This window comes from Podarcis raffonei, chromosome 1 (assembly GCF_027172205.1).
Source record: "Podarcis raffonei isolate rPodRaf1 chromosome 1, rPodRaf1.pri, whole genome shotgun sequence".
Lineage (NCBI taxonomy): Eukaryota > Metazoa > Chordata > Lepidosauria > Squamata > Lacertidae > Podarcis > Podarcis raffonei.
Window position 1 is genome coordinate 94,438,595 of NC_070602.1, and position 8,634 is coordinate 94,447,228.

Genomic DNA, 8,634 nt, shown 5'->3' on the forward strand with positions numbered 1-8,634 from the left:
CTTTCCTGTAAATTGGATTTCTGTTAATTGGATTGCAAGCCAGGTCCCGCTTTGTTCTGTCTTCTATTGTATTCTGGCCCTTTCCGATTGTGCTCTGCTGCTGCCCAGATTTATTTGGATTTCTTGCCTATATGCTGTAGTGTCTAACTATTAGTGACTGCACTGTGACATAGCCACATGATGATGTCAAACAACCAGGCAGCTTACCTACCTGCTAATTTTTTCGAGACCTCAAGTAAGTGATATTATAATTAGAGGGAAAACTCTACCCTGCAAGTGGCAGTAAAAAAATGCCACTTTCTCTGAGCTGGGATTTTTGCTGTCTATCTATCTATCTATCATCTATCTATCTATCATCTATCTATCTATCATCTATCTATCTATCTATATCTATCTATCATCTATCATCTATCTATCTATCTATCTATCTAATCTATCATCTATATCTATCTATCTATATCTATCTATCTATCATCTATCTATCTATCATCTATCTATCTATCTAATCTATCTATCTATCTATCTAATCTATCTTTCTATCGTCATCTATCTATATCTATCTATCTACTATCATCTATCTATCTATCTATCTATCTATCTATCTATCTATCTATCATCTATCTATCTATCATCTATCTATCATCATCTATCCTTCCTCCTCCTCCTCCTCCTCCTCCTCCTCCTCCTCCTCCTCCTTCTATTATTATTTACACCCCACCCTTTTGGCTGGGTTTCTCCAGCCACTCTGGGCGGCTTCCAACAAAAGATTAAAAATACATTAAAACATCAGTCATTAAAATTTACCTAAACAGGGCTGGGAAGTTTTCTTCCTTTTTCTTTCTTCCTTCCTCAACTGAGGGCAGCATTACAACAGAGATGGGGAACCTGCGGCCTTCCAGATATTACTGGACCAATTCCTACAGCCCTGCCCGTTGGGCCATGTTGGCTGGGCTGATAGAAATTATAGTCCAATTATATCTGGAGAGCCGCAGGTTCCCCACACTTTAACTAAAACATTTAAAAGAGTCATCTTAACTAATTATACTAATATGGGCAAATGGGCATTATCATTTCCAACTTATTGCACATTCTGAGGAAGAGGGTGCTGTTGAGCAGGTAGAATCCATGCTTTCAATCACACATTCAGTACCTGACATCTCCACGTATAGCTGTGAAGGACTAAAACCCTGAAGAACACTTTTTCAGTCAGTGTAGACCACACCAACCAGGTGGACTAGTTGGTGTCTCATGTGACAGACTATATTCTTCATACATTCAAGTGTTTTGTTTTTGACATCCATGCCTAAAGGCGCCATGACAGGTTTAGAACCAAGCCAGAAGAAATGTGGGAAGTCAGCGAGGAAGATTTCCCATCATTTTCCCTTTTGCTAATTATAGTACTTGCAGGCTCATGGGGATGCTTTGAAAAGTGGTACTCTGGGAGAGGGTACCATTTCCCTCATCTAAATTGCCCCTCCCCTAAAGTAGTTTATCTTCATTTTAGGATCTTTGTCTGCTGCATTTTCCCAGTGCAGGCGGGGGGAAGGGAAGCTGACAGCTCTAGGCTGACCTTACTCTAAAGGGGAAAGAGTCTCTTGCTCTCTATGGGTGATGCCGTGATGTAATTTAGAGGAAAATCACAGCTGCTTAATGATCCATATTTCTTTGCTCTTTAAAGAATAAGCTCTTTTTCCTTTTGGAATAGGATTGTGGATCATGCTTGTGTCAATATTCTAGCCTAATTTCCCCAGTTCAATTATACCATGTGATGCAAGTATTTCACTATCAAACTTTCTTGTCCAGGAAGACTTTTAAAGTTTGGGATATTCTGTGGGTAACACAGCCTATTACTTTTGAGTGACTGTAACAATTCAAGTAATTTTCAATATGGAGTCATGCAGTGTAACCTAATATACAATTAACATCTGTCGGGTAGTTTAGTCCTTTGGCACACCTCCAACTTCTGCTAAGAATCTTAGCATGAAATAAGCCAAACCAATTTGTCCGGGCTCTTCAATCAGGTGATGGCAGCTTGCAAGGCATTAAAACAATTACATGTATTTATGCAAGAGACATTACCTACAGCCAACAAAATGAGCATTTTATGACATGGCAAAATATTATAATTTACAGAAAATAAATAGATTAGATTCAAAAGCCAATTGTGGGCAACTCTGGATAATGCAGACATTATTTTGAAATGTATAAGGTATTTTCTTTTATGAGTGCTAAAACACACAATGCATTCAATGTCATAAAGAGGATTGATTTGAAAATGACTACCGACTGAATGGTTTTGTGTTACTAAATCCTAGCAAGATTGGATGGTGAGCACCTGAGAAACCAAGCAGGAGAAATCAGGAAAACACTTGGACCCAATTGTGAGTCCTTCAATTCTCCCAGTGTCCAAATTAACCCATTACCAGTACTTTCTTCAGCCACAAGACTTGCAAAACTTACAACTGGTGGTCTAAGGTGTTGAGCAGCCTTGGTCACAGTCTGTTGTAACTGTGGTCTGCCAAGACCCAGTTCTCCTGAGCCAGGTGGAAGAGACCTGTCTGCAGATCTGGAGATTCACACCACTGGTCTCAGGCCAGAACAAGGTGGACTCTGAGGCATAGGGAGCAGTGGGAGGTACCCTCTAGGAGGTTAAGACAGGCCTGCAACACACCCACATACACATAGCTGCTGTTTTGTGCAAATCTGATGGATTGAGAAATTTGTGTGTGTGTGTCGTGTGCTTACATGTAAACAGATACCAGTGTGCATGCCCATAATGACCTCAGCCTGCATCCTGGCCAGGCTTGTGTCCTGGGCATAGGACATTGCAGGGTGCAGGCTTCTGCTGGGCGAGGGGGCAGAACCTCAGATCATTGACTACTTTCAATGATTTTCAATTATATTTGAGGATCCCACTTCCGCCCCTTGGCTACGCCCATGGGCACAGGAGATGAGGAGGAAAGGGGGAGGATATGAAGCAACAGGTAGCCTTTCATATGAACAACTTCAATTCCTTTTTGGAATGAGGCATCATTTATTTTTCATTTTTGGACTGCTATTTTGTATAAGCATGGTAGATCACATAAAGTGCATGTGCACATGTATACAAATACCCATGGATCTCAGGTTTCCTGGCTTGGAGCAAAACACACACACACACACACACACACCTGCTGTTTTGTGCAAATCTGATGGATTGAGAAACTTGCATTTCTTTACAATTAAAAAAAACTAACTAAAGGTGATTGCTAACAGGTAAACAGATACCAGTGTACATGCCAATAATGACCTCAGGCAAGGCAAGCCCACCCCACCCATGTAGTGGCTTGAAGTATCTAGCTCAAGCATCAGAAGCTCCTGAGGCAGCACCCTCACGGGCTCCTCCTGCCACACCCACACCTCTGCCAGAGAAGTGGTGCAAGTATCGGTGCTGATTTCCTGCAAGAGCTTGCGAGATCTCATCAAAGTCTTGCAAGATGTCAAGGAGAGCATAGTATCTCATGAGATTTGGGTGAGATCTTGCAAGCTGTTTCAGGGAATCTCTCAGGCACCAATGCCAGCACTGCAGTGTTGGCACAGCTGGTGCAGTAACGGCAGGTGGCACAGTGGTGGTGAGTGTCCCATGGCTGGTGGTGGTGTGGTGGTTTGGCAGAGCAGGGTGGCACTTCTTGTTTTGCCTCAAGTGGCAAAATGGGACGTACCACCCCTGAGGTCAGGATTCCAGAACTTACAGCTGTCACCTCTGATGGAGGGCAGGCAAGGACCTACAAGGCATTTGGGGCTCGATAGCTTGGCGAGGAGGTGTGTGATTCATCAGCTGGAGTAGGCTCAGGACAGGTGAGGGTCACATGCCTCATCAAGTCCATAAGATATAACAGGAAAGCCGTCCTGGCCAGGCCTGCACACAAAACTATGGCTTCAGGTTTTTTGGGGGGGGATCCAGAATTTTGGGGTCACACGTTAATGAAGTTCCACAACCACATTATTGCTGCCAACACCTTTATTTAAAAAATATTTATAGTGCTTTGAACACTATAAAGTGCTATATGAATGCTAAGCCCTTTTTGTACTCAAACCAGGGTTCAAAACTCCCATTATTTTAGGTATATTTTGTGACTGGGAATTTCCTTAGCCCAAGCAGTTTCTAAGCTCTGAGCACAATACTGTGCCTAATATTTCAGATTAAAACTGTAGAGTGGAAGGAAAGGAGGAGTTTTTTCTATCTCCTCACTTCCAGCTACTCTCTGAAGACTGGGGAAGAGACCCTCTTAAGAATAATAAGGGGGGTGGGCAGGGGAAGGACTAGACCATGTGAAAAATGAACATAATATTTTAGGTGCAGTTCATTCATTTTCAGCTATGTATTCTTGTTATTAAAAAGTGCACCTAGACATTCCATTGTTGCATCTTTAACCTAGGCTTAAGTTGCCATTTAGCTCTTAGCTTTCATATCTCAGTTTTTAATGCTGACTCAAACCTACAGGAAGGCAGTTGTGCTTAAGCCTGAATGGCAGAACTTATGAATAAGGTACAGTAAGTCTGAGGACATAGGAACAACTTTGAGCCAAACTATACATGAAGTTAATGTGCAAAAATCATTAACTATGACTGTTTGTTATGTAAAAAGCAGTCATGGGAAATCCTAAGAAATCTCTGTATAGTCACAGTCCTTACTCAAATCACTCTACAAAGTTGCAGTTTGCATTTAAAGGGAAACCTCTATTGATACCAAGGAGAATGTAAAATGGAGTACAAACAGCAGCTTCATATAAGATTCTGCCTCTCCCATCTGTAGCAGGGAGGGAAAGTATTAAATTTCCCCTCTCCATTGCCTCCCCACCCCCTGCCCAGAGACTGATCAGGTTTTCTCCATCACTACTGTTTACCTAACAAGAGAAGACTAAAAACATGTAAACAGGAACAACTATACTTTATGGTACATGTTATAGTTCTTCCAGTAAGACTGTGTGTGTGCCTTTTGCCTGTACTTGAGTCATTCTCTTTCCATGCAGGCAAAATAATTAGGATAGCAAGATCAACGGTTGTGACATTTTTTTTATTTGCACTACCAACTGTGTGATATCAGAAAGTAATCTCTTATTACAGTTCAGATATTTGAGTGGAAGAAATTATTGATAGCTCTAATGCAGCTTTGCTTTTATTATTCTGTTCATGTTTTGACATGTGGTGAACATATTTTCCTCTCCTTTCATTCTCACCCCCCCCCCACCTGTTTCTCTTTTGTCATTAAGGTGCTAGATTCTCTGTGGGATGCAGGGTGTATAGTCTGACTCGGAAAGCCGATTTCTGGAAGTATGGGCTGAAAACTTTGTTAAGAGTTTCCCAGTGTGAGTTTCCTGTGCTAACCTTTCTGGTGAGAAGAAGTCAAGGTAGCAAAGGGAAATTCCTCTTGGGCTGCAACCAGATCTACAAGGAGTGGATAAAACACTAAAATGTAATATAGTCGTACCTTGGAAGTTGAACGGAATCCGTTTCGGAAGTCTGTTCGACTTCCTAAACGTTCAGAAAACCAAAGCACGGCTTCTGATTGGCTGCAGGAAGGCCCTGCAGCCAATCGGAAGCCGCGGAAGCCCTGTCAGACGTTTGGGGTCCGAAGAAAGTTCACAAACCGGAACACTCACTTTTGGGGTTGTGGCATTCGGGAGTCAAAATGTCCACGTACCAATAATAATAATAATAATAATAATAATAAATTTTATTTATATCCCTCCCTCCCCAGCCGAAGCCGGGCTCAGGGCGGCTAACAACAATAAAACAATACAAAAGTACAACACAAACAACACTCTAAAATCATTCATTATAAAATTAATTAAATTCAAGCCACTGGCCACCATTGGGCCAGAGCTCCGCGAAAATTGCCGAGGGAGGGAGTCAGGCTGTGCCCTGGCCAAAGGCCTGGCGGAACAGCTCTGTCTTGCAGGCCCTGCGGAAAGATGTCAAGTCCCGCAGGGCCCTAGTCTCTTGTGACAGAGCGTTCCACCAGATTGGAGCCGCAGCCGAGAAAGCCCTGGCTCTAGTTGAGGCCAGCCTAACTTCTCTGTGGCCTGGGACCTTCAAGATGTTTTTATTTGAAGACCGTAAGTTTCTCTGTGGGGCATACCAGGAGAGGCGGTCCCGTAGGTACGAGGGTCCTAGGCCGTATAGGGCTTTAAAGGTTAAAACCAGCACCTTAAACCTGATCCTGTACTCCACCGGGAGCCAGTGCAGCTGGTATAGCACCGGGTGAATGTGATCTCGCAGCGAAGACCCCGTAAGGAGTCTCGCTGCAGCAAGGTGTTCAGGATCCAAGGTATGACTGTACTAGAGCTGATATCCACACCAAAATATTTGGGTTGTGTATCCAACAAAGTCACCTTATTCACGCATTGACTTCTGCTTGTGCAGTATTACTTCCTCTCTCTCTCTCTCTCTCTCTCTCTCTCTCTCTCTCTCTCCTCCCTGGGTGCTCTCTGTTTTGTGTTTCCTCCTAGCCTTCTTAAGCAGATTTGAGGGGTTGCACATGGGGAGAGGAGAGGGGATGGAGATTCCTTTGTACAAGCAGAATTAAATACATAATTAAATCTGACTTGGCTTTTCTGAACTTCTGATAACTCCATGTATTTCCATGACTATATTACCTTGGACTTTCTGCATTCAAGAAAAATAAATAAATGAAATGTTGTTCTTATATTTGTATGTATCAGGGAACCAGAGGACTAGAAGAGGAATAGACAGTTGGAGGCCAAGGGAAAAATAAATTCAAAGCTGCAATGTTGACTTACCTATTGGGTGACCTTTCTGAAGCCATCATTGTGGGCACCACCAGCCCTGATATTGAAGCGCAGTTCACATTTTCTATGAGAATAAAAGAGAATGCAAAACAAAAAGGGAAAGTTTGTGTCACATTCAATTTGTTGCTTAGCAATACTGTAAAGTTATGCTATTGTTGAAAGGGGTCAGTACTATTATATGAAAGAGCACAACTGCGAATTTTGCAGAAAGATCCTGTGTTCTCTGTGGGATAGCGCGTACATTAATATGTTTTGTGCATCTCTTGGTATATAGCATTCAGACCAGGTCCCAGTCATGTCTTCCCTTATCCTTTGGATATGGTTAGGTCAGGAATGAGAAACAAACAATCACACCTGGATGAAAAGAATGAACAGTACAGTGATTTCTTCAATGAGAATTGCTCATTAAGCAGTCAATCAGAGGTATGTTGGTAACCAAATTCAGCAATGGCAACAATGGGCACCATGAGCTGGGTTGTTGTGGGGACTTTTTAGCCGACCCTTCAAGCATTTTCCTAATACAAAAGTTCCCAATATGATCCAGCTTGGAATGAAAAGCCAGACAAGCCAATTTCCTGCAACAGATCCCTTTGTGAAGCCTGATTCCTTAAACACTACAGAGAAGTGAATAATATGTTCTGTTGGTACAAGTCAAACATCAGACAACTTTCCCCTTTTCTGAAAAAATGGAATTCCAAAACTGCACAAGTAGTACATGTACTGGGAGCCAGGGGAAACGTCTATGGCCCACTGTGTTTGATTTTCCATGGTGCCATGGCCATGCAAACACAGCATCGGGCTTAGCCTTTGCCTCTTGAGCTAAAATTTTAAAGTGCTTCACCTGGAAATGAGAAAAGAAACCTGGATTCTTATCATTGAGCTGAGGTACATGGTAGGCAATGAAAAGAATGTTGTGATTAAGGAACTGATGCACAAAAGCCTAGAATTTCTTCAGAACTCAGGGCAGGATTCACTTAAAGAGCCACATCAGTGGAAGCCCAGCATAAGGGCTTCCATGTGTGTAATGGGGCTTCCCCCCTCTGCTCCCTCTATGTACACCCTGTACCCTCGAAATTGGTTCAGGAGTGGGAGAATCCCCAGAACAGGAGATGTGCAGGGAGAGGTGAGTGTTGATCATTGCATCTGGCAAGCTGATATGCTAGTGCAGATGGAATGTTGAATTTCATCCTTGGTGTTTTGAATAACAACTAATTCATAACCTATACATTTCCTTGGCTATCATACCAAAATATTATCTGCAAAAACATCAGCCCAGATGTGAACTGCAAGTATTAGTGATTTATTTTTATTTTTTAAAAAATAAGAACATCAAGTTCCTGGTAACTCCATTAGCTTTCCTGGTGTCATACCACTGCTCAGTACATCAGGTACCCTGGAAATAGACACCTGCATCCAGCACCAGCACCAGCATTTGAATGAGTCTGCAGCTCAGCTTCAAGAAAAATAATACTCTCTGCAAAAAGAAAGTGTGATTGCACAAGAATGTAGACAAATAAGATCCCAAGTAAATGGTGTTGGTCGTGCCAAAGAAGCATCCCAACAGTTTTTTTTAAAAAAGAAGAAGCTGTGCCTAGGGCAACAACCTTGCAGGCTAAATTCAAATGAAAAACTAAAACGCACCTTTGTCAATGATATTTTATCCTGTATAGCACATGGTAACCTAATCCTTAAACCAGACAACTTTGAATAAGGCAAACAGTAGTGCTGAACCTGTGATTCTAATTTGACACCCAGGAACTTTAAGACAGAGAAAGGTCCTCAGATTCCCCCCCCCCCCGAGGGGGCAGAGGAAATCCAAACTCCTCTGCCAATTTACCCAGTG

The 8,634-nt window shown here is 42.4% G+C and overlaps 1 long non-coding RNA gene across 1 annotated transcript; it reads right to left on the reverse strand.

Moving 5' to 3' along the window:
• Positions 1-5,350: 5,350 nt before the first annotated feature.
• LOC128402888 (uncharacterized) lies at positions 5,351-7,697 on the reverse strand. Its single transcript, XR_008327799.1, has 3 exons — positions 7,633-7,697; positions 6,783-6,855; positions 5,351-5,427 (listed from the first exon to the last, which is right to left on the reverse strand). It is a non-coding gene; the product is annotated as an uncharacterized LOC128402888 (long non-coding RNA).
• Between the last annotated feature and the right edge of the window lie 937 nt (positions 7,698-8,634).